The 16,477-nt window shown below is 44.3% G+C and overlaps 1 non-coding gene across 1 annotated transcript; it reads right to left on the bottom strand.

Moving 5' to 3' along the window:
* Positions 1-314: 314 nt before the first annotated feature.
* Trnat-cgu lies at positions 315-389 on the bottom strand. The gene has a single exon. It is a non-coding gene; the product is annotated as a tRNA-Thr (tRNA).
* Between the last annotated feature and the right edge of the window lie 16,088 nt (positions 390-16,477).

Here is a 16,477-nt window from a genome sequence, read left to right as displayed (position 1 = left end):
GAAAGGAAAGGAGTTATTGATGTCACCTGCATCTGAACATTACGCGGAATTAGCGGCGACGTGTGTAAACATGTACAGAAGTGGGATTCGAACCCGGGATCTCCTGCTTGCTAGACAGGTTCGTTAACCACTGGCCATCCGGGACTTGCGTTATCACAGCTAGGGCACTCCTTACGGCTGGCCCACATTCTCACCGAGCGTCACCTATCTGCAGCCCCTCTCCATTTGCTGCGTGCTCACTACTCTGATACTCCCGCAGGTTCTGTCCTTTCGGACAACCATATAAATGAAACTTCCTGGCAGATTAAAACTGTGTGCCGGACCGAGACTCGAACTCGGGACCTTTGCCTTACGCGGGCAAATGCTCTACCAACTGAGCTACCCAAGCACGACTCACGCCCCGTCCTCACAGCTTTACTTCTGCCAGTACCTTCGTCTCCTACCTTCCAAACTTTACAGAAGCTCTCCTGCGAACCTTGCAGAACTAGCACTCCTGAAAGAAACGATATTGCGGAGACATGACTTAGGCACAGCCTTGGGGATGTTTCCAGAATGAGTTTTTCAGTCTGCAGCGGAGTGTGCGCTGATGTGAAACTTCCTGACAGATTAAAACTGTGTGCCGGACCGAGTTGGTAGAGCACTTGCCCGCGAAAGACAATGGTCCCGAGTTCGAGTCTCGGTCCGGCACACAGTTTTAATCTGCCAGGAAGTTTCATATCAGCGCACACTCCGCTGCAGAGTGAAAATCTCATTCTGGAACCATATAAATGGCTCGCTTAGATGGGCAATGGGTCCACCTTCTTCAGTGCTGGGGAGGAAACGGACAGGGATTGCAGATGGTTGGCGTTCTGTGGGAATGAGGGTCGGCCGTAAGGTGTGCCGAGATACTCCGCGCTGTTGCGATAACACTCTGTCCCAAATGGCGCAATGATTAACGCGCCTGTCTAGTAAGCAGGATATCCCTGGTTCGAATCCCGGTCCGGCACACGTTTTCACTTGTCGCCGCTGATTCCACGGAACATCCCCATGCACCTGACATCAGTAATTTCTTTGCTTTCTCCCTCCATCCAGCTTCAGTTTACACATAATGTACCACAGCTGTGGATTCCGCGTGGTGTCTGTTCTTTCGGACATTCCGAAAGAACAGACACCACGCATTCATGTAAGACACATATCAGTCAATATATGAGAAGCATTTCACTCCCGTTGAAGGTGTTCAATACGTGCATTTTTTGGGGTGCAGCAAGCGTCAAATTGTATGTGCAGTTCATTGAAGTCACTGCTGCTGCTGCGCGGGGAAGTGCAACAATAGCAGCCCTCTTTGGAAATCTGTTAATTGGGTGGCATATCTGCTGGCGCTAATTCGATGTGACAATACGGACTGGATGATTTGTCTACATGTACCGAATGGCCTGCCCCCTAGTGATAAACTCTGCAACTACGCCACAGTACGTATTATAAATCTAAATTTAAAGAGCTGGTCTAACTGGGGTTTGCGTCATTTTTTGTGTATGGCTTGTAGCTACTTCGCAGTCGTCATCTAAGACCTCGGAGGTACCCTGCGTACACACATCCATTACAGTCACGTACTCTCAATAGACATACTTAGTACTCACCTCTTACATATCGCGAGGAAAGGAGTCACTGTTCGCTGAGGAAGAAAAAATTTCCCTATGAAGGTGCTGGACAATGTTTTGAGATTCATCAAGTGGATGTATTTTCATGAGTCAAAACTACTACCACATGCATTAAGCATAGTAGTTTTCTGATATGCTATTATGCAAATCATTAGAAAAATTAGGGAACATTATTAAAATAGTTCAGTTTTCATAATCCGTCCCTGTAATATCTCAATTACTGACAAGTGTCTGTTACTTCTTCCTCGTTTTAAACCAGTAAGGCACTTTATTGCCACATTTTCGTTGTGACAGCTGACATTCTAACAGCACTATAATCGCTACCTACATAATAATCAGGCTTTAGAGCTTAAAAATTATCTGAATCCTTATAGTTTAGAGATTATTTACTGATTATAAAAAGAAATTTTATAATAAGTAACTTACGTTAGTAGATTAACATCGGATTCGTTGAGTGGACACGACAGAGAATTAATAAAAAACTATGTACATGTGTCCGGCTTGTGAATACGTACAACTGAATCATTCGTAAAGTTGTATCTCATTCAAAGTGGGATCAACTGTTGCTCGAAGCAGTACTAAACAACGAGTAGGAACCGTTGACAGACCAATTAGTACGTAAGTATACAGTAGCCATTCACAGCGAAGTTAACGATGCATTTGGAGCAGCCTATGACGCAAATTAGAACTGAATACTTGCTTCCAAACAGCAGTAGTAAGTGAAGTGAGATCGTACCACAGTCAAGCTCGAGCAGCTAGAGGCAGAGATGATCGAAACCATTACTGACATCCAGTCGGGATGAGCAGAAGGATGTGCTCTGTGTACTTTCAAAATGGCAACAGAAGGCAAAAAATTACTCAAACTGTCCTCATTTTTATTCTGAAGATAAAATAGTGTAGTGCGTGTTCCATTTAAGCACGAAAACGTAATGTCCGAACTTATTGTACGAGGGAGCGCCCTAGATTAAAGCACAGCTTTTGTTTTGTGAAGGGTTACGGTCTAGCCCATGAAATCGAGGTTTTTTTCGTCTGTTGCCGACGCCATGGGATTCGTAGCGGTGTTTAAAGCACAGGACGTACAGCGTAGCTCGGTAAGCAGCTACCCAACGGACACCGTAAGGGAATAGCTATGAGGTTTTGCATTATAAAATGGCCTTTCAGACCATGATGCACAAATTTTAACACTAAAAGGTTTTTGTACTCAAACCAATGTCGTATTTAATTACAAACTACGTAGGAAAGTTAATCCAACAGCACTAGAGAGTTTTTCAAAACTTGTCAATGAACAAGAGTGGCAAGATGTTTATAGTGCCGATAATATAGATGATAAATACAATGCTTTCCGTAACACATTTCTCATGCTCTTTGAGAGTTGCTTTCCATTAGAACATTCTAAACGGGGTACTAGCAGTAATGGGCAGCCCGGTTGGCTGACTAGTGGGATAAGGATATCATGTAGAATAAAGCGGGAATTATATCAAAATGTTAGAAGTAGTCACAATCAAGCTACAGTAGCCCATTACAAACAGTATTGTAAGATGCTTAAAAATGTTATTAGCAATACAAAAAGTATTTGGTATGCAAATAGAATAGCTAATACACAGGATAAAATTAAAGCCATATGGTCAGTTGTGAAGGAAGTGTCTGGTCAGCAGCACAAGGTTGATGATATAAAGTCAGTTTACAGTAATAATATTTATGTTACTGATAAATCAGATATATGTACAGTATTTAACAACCATTTTCTGAGCACTGCTGGTGAATTAAATAAAAATTTAGTATCTACAGGAAATCATGTAAATTTCTTAGCAGATGCCTTTCCGAGATTGACGTCTGAAATACTCCTCTGTGATACAGACAAGGGGGAGAATTAGTCAATAATTAAATCACTGAAGACTAAGGACTCTCATGGTTATGATGGAGTGTCTAGTAGAATATTAAAGTACTGTGCTGCACATGTTAGCCCTGTATTTAGCCATATTTGTAATTTTTCCTTTAGGAATGGTCAGTTTCCTGAGCGATTAATGTACTCAGTAGTAAATTCAGCAACAGGCAGCAAAAGGTCATTATTCACAATGTTGATAACGGCTGTGATGTGGGATCTGATTGGGGTACTGTCAAGTGGGGGGGTGCCCCAGGGATCAGTGTTGGGGCCGCTTCTGTTCCTTATTTATATAAATGATATGCCCTCTAGTATTATGGGTAACTCTAAAATATTTCTGTTTGCTGATGTTGGTAGTAAAGGATGTTGTGTGCAACACTGACTCGGTTTCGAGTAGTGCAGTACATGACCTCAGTTCATGGCTTGTAGAAAATAAACTAACGTTAAATCACAGTAAGACTCAGTTTTTACAGTTCCTAACACACAATTCAACAAAACCTGACGTTTTAATCTCACTGAACGGGCATATGATTAGTGAAACTAAACAGTTCAAATTCCTAGGTGTTCAGATAGATAGTAAGCTGTCGTGGAAAGCCCACGTTCAGGATCTTGTTCAAACACTTAATACTGCCATTTTCACTATTCGAACGGTATCGAAAGTGAGTGATACTTCGACACGTAAATTAGTCTACTTTGCTTATTTTCATTCACTTATGTCGTATGGTATTATGTTTTGGGGTAATTCTTCCCATTCTAGAAGGATATTTTTGGCTCAGAAACGGGCGGTTCGGGCAATAAGTGGTGTGAGTTCGCGAACCTCTTGTCGACCTCTTTTCACGAGTCTGGGTATTTTGACATTGGCCTCTGAATATGTATATTACTTATTGTCGTTTCTTGTTACCAATATTAGTTTATTTCCAACAATAAGCAGCTTTCACTCGGTTAATACTCGGCAGAAATCAAACCTCCATTTGGATCGGACTTCCTTAACTCTTGTGCAAAAAGGTGTGCAGTATACTGCTGCATCCATTTTCAATAAGCTGTCACTCGATTTCAAAGATCTTAGCAGTAATCCACGCGCTTTCAAATCGAAGCTGAAGACTTTCCTCATGGGTCACTCCTTCTATTCTGTCGAGGAGTTCCTTGAAAAATTAAGATGATTCCCATTGTATTGCTGATAGCGTTTGCTTAAACTTATGGACTGATTTTCTTTCAGGTTCATGAACATTTATTTTTATCTGTTATTACTTTTATGTTGTAAGTTCATGTACTGACACGTTCCATGACCTTGGGGATTTGCTCCTCAATTTTGTCTTACGGAACTTGACATGTAAATAAATAAATAAAAAAAAGAAACAATAGACCGCCTCCGCTGGCCAGATGCCTGCGCGACCTCCATCTCTATGGCAACGCGCTTCAAGTCGTCTCACGCAAGTGTGTGGACGTACTGACGAGCCGCCACTATGGTCGCCAGGAGTATAGTCATGCGCTCTACCAGTATCGCACCCCGTTTGTATTAAAATTGTTTTTATTACTTTCTTATAATACTGTGAACGTTATAGCCTATACATGTTTTCACTGTTTTCGAAGGACATTTGACCACATGGACCAATAATCAGAATTATAACATAGTAACAGTAGCAGCATCATTTCGCCTCTGTCCGTCTTCAAGTACGGTGCTGCAGTTCGCATTGAATTTCTACATTTTTGTGGGTGAGTGATGATGCCTGTGGCTAGAGTGCCTATTCTTTTGACAATAAAGGTGTAATCTCTTAATACAACCTGATAACGGTGCTCTCTATCTCCAAATGTCTCTTTCTGCTGTGAGACCGAGATTTCATTTATACTCTGATACCTCCATTTCATTGCATACAGTAGCCACTATGTAATTCTATTGTCGCCAACCATTTCCCACATATTAAGGATGATACCCGTTTCCTAGAGATCTCTTTTACACCGTTTCTGTTGAATCGATAGTGTAGCATTGCAACGGATACGAATTACTACGTCTACGTTGCCTTCCATTCGACAGACTTCATAGATTCCTCAGATCCTATTGGGCATGTGAATCTAGATACTGGTATGGTAACTGGGAAAATGTGTGGCGTCGTCTGAAGAGCGATGTGTACGGCTATGTGGACAACATGGCTGTGATCCCATGGTGTAGTCAACAATACTGGGTTCAGCACCCAACTGCTGCTGGCCATTTTTCTACATCTACATCTACATCTACATCCATACTCAGCAAGCCACCTGACGGTGTGTGGCGGAGGGTACTTTGAGTACCTCTATCGGTTCTCCCTTCTATTTCAGTCTCGTATTGTTCGTGGAAAGAAAGATTGTCGGTATGCCTCGGTGTGGGCTCTAATCTCTCTGATTTTATCCTCATGGTTTCTTCGCGAGATATACGTAGGAGGGAGCAATATACTGCTTGACTCCCCGGTGAAGGTATATTCTCGAAACTTCAACAAAAGCCCGTACCGAGCTACTGAGCGTCGCTCCTGCAGAGTCTTTCACTGGAGTTTATCTATCATCTCCGTAACGCTTTCGCGATTACTAAATGATCCTGTAACGAAGCGCGCTGCTCTCCGTTGGATCTTCTCTGTCTCTTCTATCAACCGTATCTGGTACGGATCCCACACCGGTGAGCAATATTCAAGCAGTGGGCGAACAAGTGTACTGTAACCTACTTCCTTTGTTTTCGGATTGCATTTCCTTAGGATTCTTCCAGTGAATCTCAGTCTGGCATCTGCTTTACCGACGATCAACTTTATATGGTCATTCCACTTTAAATCACTCCTAATGCCTACTCCAAGATAATTTAGGGAATTAACTGCTTCCAGTTGCTGGGCCTGCCCCGGTGGTCTCGCGGTTCTAGGCGCGCAGTCCGGACCCGCGCGACTGCTACGGTCGCAGGTTCGAATCCTGCCTCGGGCATGGATGTGTGTGATGTCCTTAGGTTAGTTAGGTTTAAGTAGTTCTGAGTTCTAGGGGACTGATGACCACAGCTGTTAAGTCCCATAGTGCTCAGAGCCTCCAGTTGCTGACCTGCTATATTGTAGCTAAATGATAAAGGATCTTTGTTTCTATGTATTCGCAGCACATTACACTTGTCTACATTCAGATTCAATTGCCATTCCCTGCACCATGCGTCAGTTCGTTGCAGATCCTCCTGCATTTCAGTACAATTTTCCATTGTTACAACCTCTCGATATACCACAGCATCATCCGCAAAAAGCCTCAGTGAACTTCCGATGTTATCCACGAGGTCATTTATGTATATTGTGAATAGCAACGGTCCTGCGACACTCCCCTGCGGCGCACCTGAAATCACTCTTACTTCGGAAGACTTCTCTCCATTGAGAATGGCATGCTGCGTTCTGTTATCTAGGAACTCTTCAATCCAGTCACATAATTGGTCTGATAGTCCATATGCTCTTACTTTGTTCCATTAAGTTTCGGGTGTGCAGCCGCAAGAAATCTCCTTCTTCTTCTAATATTTCTGCTGTATACCGTCCAGCCATCTTCAGAGTGAGTCGCAAGACTGCCGCTCCAGTGCTCGCTTCGTCCCTTAAACTCGTGTACCGCGCGACTGCGCATGCGGCCACAGATGCAAATGCTCCAGAGACGTTGGTCGGCGGCAGAGACGTGCATAATGCGCGAGCTGTATCTATGACTCCGCAGTCGATCTGTGTTGGTATATCGATATATCATTGTGAGCCGCACTGTGACGACGTCTTTGTGAGTTTATTACAGCAAGTACCGGATTCCATCATTTATCAAGATTGAAACCACTATCTCTATTAATTAAATTCGTCGTCAAGCGAATTTCAATTGCCTCCTTCACTATCGAGTCCCAAAAGGATGATGTAGTTGCCGAAATTTCGATGTTGTCATCCAACATACTGTGACCATTATCAATACAGTGCTCGGCAACTGCCGACTTGTTAGGTTGTAAAAGTCGTGTGTACCTCCGGTGTTCTGTACATCTTTCTTGGACAGTGCGAGTTGTTTATCCGATGTAAGAAAGGCCACATTCACATGGAATTTTGTAAACTCCAGATTTTCGGAGCAGCAAATCATCTTTGACGGAGCCCACGAGTGTAGCTGTCTTGGGTGGAGGACGAAAAATCACTTTTACTTTGTGTCTGCCGAGAATCCGTCCTATTTTTGATGAGAGACTACCCACATATGGCAGGAAGGCCATCGATTTAAAGGTTTCTTCATCTTCTTCTGCTTTCTTTGTGGCCTCTTTCGGTTTCATTTTCAGGGCCCTCTGTATCTGCTGTGGAGAGTACCCATTGTCTTCAAACACTCTTTGTAAGTAGGAAAGTTCATCTTGCAGACCGCTTTCGTCAGAAATAATATGTGCTCTGTGGATCAAAGTTCGGAGAACACTCTTTGTCTGGGCAGCATGGTGGCAGCTATTTCCACGTAAATACAGATCGGTGTGCGTCTGCTTCCTATACACTTCATGTCCCAAAGTGCCATCCTCTCTGCGCCGAACCAAAACATCCAAGAATGGATGGCATCCCTCCTTTTCAATTTCCATTGTGAACTTTATTTGATCGTGGAGGGAGTTCAGATGTCTTAAGCAGTCTTGCAGGTTGTCTTCACCATGGGGCCAAACTACGAAGGTGTCATCAACATACCTCCATAATACTGTGGGTTTCAAGTCAGCAGATTCAAGCGCTCTTACTTTGTTCATTAAACGATATACATCCACGTCATAGCGTAAGGCCGAGAACAAACCGAATATCTATACGTATAACAAACAAATTTCTAGGATAGTCACTCTGTGTTGTATTAGATTGAACTGACGTGTTGATTTTTCGTCGGAGGCACATATCGGCTCTTGCTTCCACATCTCCACTTCGGTCGTCGGCTTTGCTAAATGAGATTGACGTTACACTGGCATATTGGTCAACTGAGAGAGGGCGATGCTGGGTCCGCGTACACATGAACTCTCTGCTGTTTCAATACTGTGCGCATCGTTGGAATTTAGTATCCATTTGGGCCATTAGTTTGGGATGCAACTGTTCCCCCAAGCCGTGGAGTATTTTACTGGCGTGCTTACTCCCATGTAAAATTAGGTGCAAATTCCGGAGGTTATCTTCCTCTCCATCTACGGTTCGTCACGCATACTCCAAAGGAACGGGCGGTCTACGTTATCACGCTATGAGCAAAAACGCGGGCGATTTTTGCTTGCTGTAGCGTCATGAGAGCCAAAGAGCAGTGCCCGCTAACGACACTCGACCGCTCTGCTCCACGACTAATGAACCTGCGCCCAGAATATCGCTGGAGAACGCCAGAACGTGACGCTCCACCCCCTCAAAGTTTCGCGCAGCGCCACGGATTGTCCACTTTTCGACGCGCCAAAACATTAAAGCTACAAAGCTGTAAACGTGCTTTAAGAAATATAAGTAATGTTTGTCCATTATCGCCGATATTATTTTTATTTCCAACAAGATCCGCTGCTGCTAATGAGGCCACAAGTGATTTAGCAAAATACAGTTGTCTGTTTCGTTAAACAAAGAAAACCCGTAAGTCTAAAACTAATGATTCCGTACTTCCTAAGTACTTGTACTCTCTCATGTAGACCTTTATTTTAAAAAAAAACTGGGCATACAATAGGCATGTCACAATACGTTTACCAGCGTCTGAAGTTTGGTGCTATCAGTCAATTTAAAAGCAATAAGACCATCATAAATGTAATACTAGGAACAAAAATGAACGCCTCTGATGACAACTTTGTTTTACTTTTGTACAGAAAGGAGCAAAGAATACAGCACAAAACGATTTGACTGTCTGGCTTGTGAATGAACTACTGATAGATAATGAAATCAGTTTTAAAACAAGTTAATTTTTTTGATAATTAGTTCTAACCCATAGAAAGTAATAATATACCAAGTCACTATATTTAAAGCCCACCCGGTTAGCCGTTCGGGCCGCCTGGAGTGGCCGAGCGGTTCTAGGCGCTGCAGTCTGAAACCGCGCGACCGCTACGGTCGCAGGTTCTAATCCTGCCTCGGGCATGGATGTGTGTGATGTCCTTAGGTTAGTAAGTTTTAAGTAGTTTTGAGTTCTAGGGGACTGATGACCTCAGAAGTTAAGTCCCATAGTGCTCAGAGCCATTTGAACCATTTTTAGCCGTTCGGTCTAAAGCACGGCTTTTCAGAGTGGGAAGGACCGCCTGGTCCCCGGCACGAATCCAACCGGCGGACTTGTGTCGAGGTCCGGTGAGCCGGCCGGTCTGTGGATGGCTTTTAGGCGGTTTTCCATCGGCTTCGGCGAATGCAGACTGGTTCCCCTTATTCCGCCTCAGCTACACTATGTCGGCGATTGCTGCGCAAACAAGTTCTCCACGTACGCTCACACCACCATTACTCTACCACGCAAACATAGGGGTTACACTCGTCTGGTGTGAGACGTTCCCTGGTGGGTGTCCACCGGGGGCCGAACCGCACAATACCCCTGGGTTCGGTGTGGGACGTCGGAGGGGTGAAGTGGACTGCGGTAGTCGTCGTGGGGTTGTGGACCACTGCGGCTGCGGCGGGGCGGAGCCTCTCCGTCGTTTCTAGGCCCCCGGTTAACATATAATACAATACAAATACTATATTTAAAAGTAAATTAAGATTAATGCAAGATACAATTATGTAAAATATCAGAACGTAGTCAAATTTTCACTCACGCTATTTATTATATTTGTAAATGTTTTGATACGTTCCACATCACTGGGAGATACCACAAATGTGGTCTTTGGAACCGGCAAGAACCTAAATTGAATACAGCAACCTTTTGGCAAATAACTTTTGAATAAAGAATCACATTCCTAATTGGTTGATATTCCTTGTTTCTAATAAATCATCAACAAATTTAGCGAATTAATCCACTAATGTCCTCAAGGCCCATTGAACGAATGTTGCTACAACTTGGAAAAAGTCCTGGATGTGTATGTCTCATATAGGGGACAGTCACACGAAGACGGTACAGATGGAAGAAAGTAAGTTAGCTGTTTATTATTTCAAAAGTAGTCTCCATAACTGTTAATACATTTGCTGCACTATGAGACAAGAAAAATGATTGGGGTTACTTACGGAGCCACGATAGTACGCAGGCGTGCAGCACTTCGTCCAAAGCAAATCGATGGCCACTAATGTCTTTCTTCAGGGTTCAAAAAATGTGAGAATCTCATGGGGAGATATTGGGATTGTACTGAGGCTGTGTAAGGGTTTCCCAGCGAAACCTCCGCAGCGTAATCGAAACAGCTTTGATAACACCTTGCTCTACCACAAGGAATGTAGATATGCCATGCGCCTCTGAATCGTGTGACTTCCAGTCTGTATGTTTTTGAATTGTAATACTGAGTACGTTGCATTCTTACGACTGCTATTCGTATAGTTGAGAGCGCTAGCTTACAAGACTAGGCGGTAAGCCAGACCCGTGTTGAATTAATGAGCATTGGTGTCGTGCACCATGTGATTTTTAGACAGCTCCCCGCACTGGTGTAGGTAATTCGCCTGGTTCTCTCACACCAGCCTAAGAAATGCACCACACAAACCATTAAAACACGAATACAAAGTGTAAAGTTCTACGTGATTTACAAACGCTTGTTGCACTCGATTTTCCTCCCTTAGTGTAACAGACGAACTTTATAGGACGAAGGGCATTCGACCGAACAGTTAAATAAAAAACTGTCAGATTTTGGGCCGGCCGGAGTGGCCGAGCCGTTCTAGGCGCTACGGTCTGGAACCGCGCGTCCGCTACGGTCGCAGGTTCGAATCCTGCCTCGGGCGTGGATGTATGTGATGTCCTTAGGTTAGTTAGGTTTAAGTAGTTCTAAGTTCTAGGGGACTGATGACCTCAGCAGTTAACTTCCATAGTGCTCAGAGCCCTTTTTTGTCAGATTTTGGATGTTGATTGCCCATCATTAGTGAACGCCGCTACGGTAGCCCTAACGGTGAAACCAAAAGTTGTATTTATGCTGCGGAAATGGGGAAATACCTCGGCATTCGTCTAAATGTGTGTGATAAACACCTAAGAACCACTGTCAGAGTAACTAATGTACCCGAACAACGGTCGTTCATGCTGCACGCGGATTCGATCCGGATCTTGTTCATCTCCCCGCCGCGCCAGCTAGCTGTTTGGTCGTTACGAGGTGGTCGATTGTTCCCACTTGTAATACGGATACTTATTCATCTGGCCAGGAACGTTTATCAACAAGATCTTTTATTGCACACGTATGGAACCACAGCAGTTCCGCACTAAATTTACTGTGTGGGGTGAGATAAATCTCATTTCGTATTTAAATGCATTCTTTCTTACGACAGAACAAACTGCTGTGGCAAAGAACGACGGCAGAGCACGGAGAAGCTGACCGTTGACTACGTGATATTTCACAGCCAGTCCAGTGCGACTGCACATTTACTGTATTCAAATCAAGCAAATAACAAACGTACTGCAGCCAGTCAGCTTAAGTCTTCTTGTGTATCCAGGTAGTGGTATTTCGGAGGCTGAAGGATGTTCCTCGATTCTTGAACTGAGCTAACGCCGTGTCTTTCTTCAGCGTTATCCACATCACATTCTTCAGTATGAGGGTGGCATTCTTATGTGAACTCCGTAAAGCATTCTCTCAAGCACGGAACCATTCGTTAATTCAGCTAATCCAGCTAACTTCGAAAAAAAATTGGAGAATATGTCGTGTAAGCGATTTCAAAATGTACTTTTTGCCAACGAACTTTAGTATCTCAGTGAATATTGGAGTCTATTAATGTCACGAACACATCTGGGTTCACTTGATAGTTACATTCCGTATTCTATTGTAATTTTACTCTTAAATGTTACTGTGCAGTGCCTAAATTCAGAACATCTTCGCAGATAAAAATTGTGCAGCACCTACTCGGACTGGATTAACAAATTTTCAAAATTTCAATAATAGTTTTATGATTCTAAATGCCTAAAACTATACCGAAATTCACAGTTTCATGTCTGTTTGGATTTTTCGCTTTTACTTCAAAGTAAACAATAGCTCTCTTGCTATAAATTGACTTCATCATTTACTAAATGATATATTTGTTTCAGACCGATTCTCACCCTCGCACTAACGTCTAGAGAGATGCGTAACAGAAGAATTTCGAAGTAAATACAGAATACAAATAATGAAAAGTAAACAAGTTAAATCCTCCTTGTCGAACTCATTCCGTTTTGTTTCAGGTCGCCAGTTTATAAGGAGAATCATGTATCACGGATCATTATTGACAGAGCCTGCTGCTAAGTAATTTTCTGTTAGGTAAAAATGGAACAATACTTTGTCGAAAGAAGTTCGTTCAGAAGTCGCTCGCTTAGTTTCCATGTCAAACTATTTGCTCCTAGATGCTTGATACGTCAATGGTAACCAGTCTACGAAAAAACAAACCAGCAAGGTCCAGCGAACACATAGCCATCCTGTGAACGTAATTACCACATCGCATGTTGCAGTTGCCAGCAAGCGAATCACCATCGATCTCACCTTTAATTAATTTATTTTAAAGATAAGAGAAACAATCGACAGTTACTTCATTAACAGAAAAATTTTGGCATCCTCCTGGTTATTGTTTTCTTTTACGGGAGCCACGAAAATCAAAAATGAAAATCATCGATCAAAGATTTGAACCACTTACCACCAACATTCGTTTTGAGTTCGTACAAAATATAATAATAGTATGTGGCAACCCAAAAAACTCCCAGATTTCCCAGAAGAATGCCACATGGGCTGACGAATAATTCATTTATTAACGCCACAAGACTAGTCTGCAGCCAGCCGCTATGGCCGAGCGGTTCTAGGCGCTTCAGTCTGGAACCACGCTGCTGCTACGGTCGCAGGTTCGAATCCTGCCTCGGGCATGGATGTGTGTGCTGTCCTTAGGTTAGTTAGGTTTAAGTAGTTCTAAGTCTAGGGGACTGATGACCTCAGATGTTAAGTCCCATAGTGCTTAGAGCCATTTGAACCATTTGAACTTGTCTGTATGTTACACTGTGCTTCGTTTGCCTTTGGGTCTCGATCTCGTGCGGCCCTGTCAGGGTGTAACAACATAAAACTGACCAACCCCGAGGGAGTGAAGAGGATGTCTTGGGGAAAGAAACTGAGGAGGAGGAATCACTGTCCAAAAAGGTCATAAAACGACGCTAAGAGGGCCGAAATTATAGGAGGAAAGGCCTGCTGCGTTTTCTTTCTACGCTCCACATGTTGTTGTGACAGACGGGGTCGCATTCGTGGTGTTGAACCCTATAATTTGGATGACGTTTCAGCACAAAAGTTTCTATTCTAAGTTTATTCCTGAAGAGACCCTCTACAGTCACTCAAAATTTAAAGGTGTTACTATAACCTGTACAAGCCGACTAAGGAAAACCTGTACCTATCAATGTTGTGTTTCGGAGGAAGAGTTGGGTTGTTTTGGGGAAGAAGACCAGACAGCGAGATCATCGGTCTCATCGGGTTAGGGAAGGACAGGGAAGGAAGTCGGCCGTGCCCTTGCAAAGGAACATCCCAGCATTTGCCTAGAGCGATTTAGGGAAATCACGGAAAACTTAAATCAGGATGGCCGGACGCGGGATTGAACCGCCGTCCTCCCGAATGCGAGTCCAGTGTCTAACCACTGCGCCACCCCGCTCGGACGGAGGAAGAGTGGGAACTATTTTCGTATGAGCGCATATGGAAAATGGATCAGTTTTAGCAGTTTATCACAATCTGTACTTTTATCCTTCAGAGGGAAGGAACACAAATATGTAAAACTCATAGACAATGAGCTGGCTAAACAAGGTTGTTGCGACCACCCCCAGTGTTCCAGAAGACGGCGACATAGAAACCGCAAGACATACAGAAAAATTGCACATATTAGTGAATAGAGCATTTCTACAACACTCGCTTCATAGATAGTCGTGGCGTAGTTGCACTACGGGACAGAAGTGTCAGAACATGTCGCCAAACCGTCTACTCCGCACTGTTGCATTGAATTAGTTCACGCCTGCAGATAGGCAACTGAATCAACAGATTTCCAAAGCGGCCTTCAGTCACGCTTTCCAGGGTAATTCGTGTTAGTGACTTCAGTGACTTTCAAGTCACTCTTTTCAGTTTTGAACATGCAGTGAACAAGTAAAGATGTCTAGGATAATAGTGACTCCCGCCAAGTACGGGTGACCGCTGTGAGGTTTCGCCTGATTTCATGCACCTCCACATAACGTAACTGTCATGCAGTTCCGTCTTCATGACAATTCTCGGAGCCGGCCAGAGTGGCCGAGCGGTTCTAGGCGCTACAGTCTGGAACCGCGCGATCGCTACGGTCGCAGATTCGAATCCTGCCTCGGGCATGGATGTGTGTGATGTCCTTAGGTTAGTTAGGTTTAAGTAGTTTTACGTTCTAGGGGACTGATGACCTCAGATGTTAAGGCCCATAGTGTTCAGAGCCATTTGAACAATTCTCGGCTGCACACTGCATGGGCAATTAGGACGCCACTGCTGGGTGTTCGATAGGAAGTGTTTGATCACTCACCATACAGCCCAGACGTGGCTTCTTCTGATGCTCATCTCTGCTAGCATGAACCGCTAACTACGAAGACAACATTCTGGCACAGACAACAAACTGCAGACCAGCGTATAGAAGTGGCGGAAAGTACAAGCGGCTGCCTTCTACACTACTGGCCATTAATATTGCTACACCACAAAGATGACGTGCTACAGACGCGAAATTTAACCGACAGGAAGACGATGCTGTGATATGCAAATGATTAGCTTTTCAGAGCATTCACACAAGGTTGGCGCCGGTGGCGACACCTACAACGTGCTGACACGAGGAAAGTTTCCAACCGATTTCTCATACACAAACAGCAGTTAAGCGGCGTTGCCTGGTGAAACGTTGTTGTGATGCCTCGTGTAAGGTGGAGAAATGCGTACCATCACGTTTCCGACTTCGATAAAGGTCGGATTGTAGCCAATCGCGATTGCGGTTTATCGTATCGTTACATTGCTGCTCGCGTTGTTCGAGATCCAATGACTGTTAGCAGAATATGGAATCGGTGGGTTCAGGAGGGTAATACGGAACGCCGTGCTGGATCCCAACGGCCTCGTATCACTAGCAGTCGAGATGACAGGCACCTTATCCGCATGGCTGTAACGGATCGTGCAGCCACGTCTCGATCCCTGAGTCAACAGTTGGGACGTTTGCAAGACAACCACCATCTGCGCGAACAGTTCGACGACGTTTGCAGCAGCATGGACTATCAGCTCGGAAACCATGGCTGCGGCTACCCTTGACGCTGCATCACAGACAGGAGCGCCTGCGATGATGTACTCAACGGCAAACCTGGGTACATGGCAAAACGTCATTTTTTCGGATGAATCCACGTTCTGTTTACAGCATCATAATGGTCGCATCCGTGTTTGGCGTCATCGCGGTGAATACACATTGGAAGCGTGTATTCGTCATCGCCATACTGGCGTATCATCCGGCGTGATGGTATGGGGTGCCATTCGTTGCACGTCTCGGTCACCTCTTGTTCGCATTGACGTAACTTTGAACAGTGGATGTTACATTTCAGATGTGTTACGACCCTTGGCTCTATCCTTCATTCGATCCCTGCGAAACCCTACATTTCAGCAGGATAATGCACGACCGCATGTTGCAGGTCCTGTACGGGCCTTTCCGGATACAGAAAATGTCAACTGCTGCCCTGGCCAGCACATTCTTCAGATCTCTCACCAATTGAAAACGTCTGTGCCATGGTGGCCGAGCAACTGGCTCGTCACAATACGCCAGTCACTACTCTTGATGAACTCATGTCCATTATAATTATCCGGGCTGTTATGCCGTGGTCGGTTGATGAATTCTGTGTCGATTCCCAACGTTTCGTCTCCGACTGCGGGAGACATCTTCAAGGGGGTCCGTAGCTCAATGGAAGGTCCAACACACCCACTGGCTCGCTA

Source organism: Schistocerca piceifrons, chromosome X (assembly GCF_021461385.2).
Source record: "Schistocerca piceifrons isolate TAMUIC-IGC-003096 chromosome X, iqSchPice1.1, whole genome shotgun sequence".
In the NCBI taxonomy this organism is placed as follows: domain Eukaryota; kingdom Metazoa; phylum Arthropoda; class Insecta; order Orthoptera; family Acrididae; genus Schistocerca; species Schistocerca piceifrons.
The sequence above is the reverse complement of the archived record's forward strand: the minus strand, read 5'-3'. Positions and strand labels throughout refer to the sequence as shown.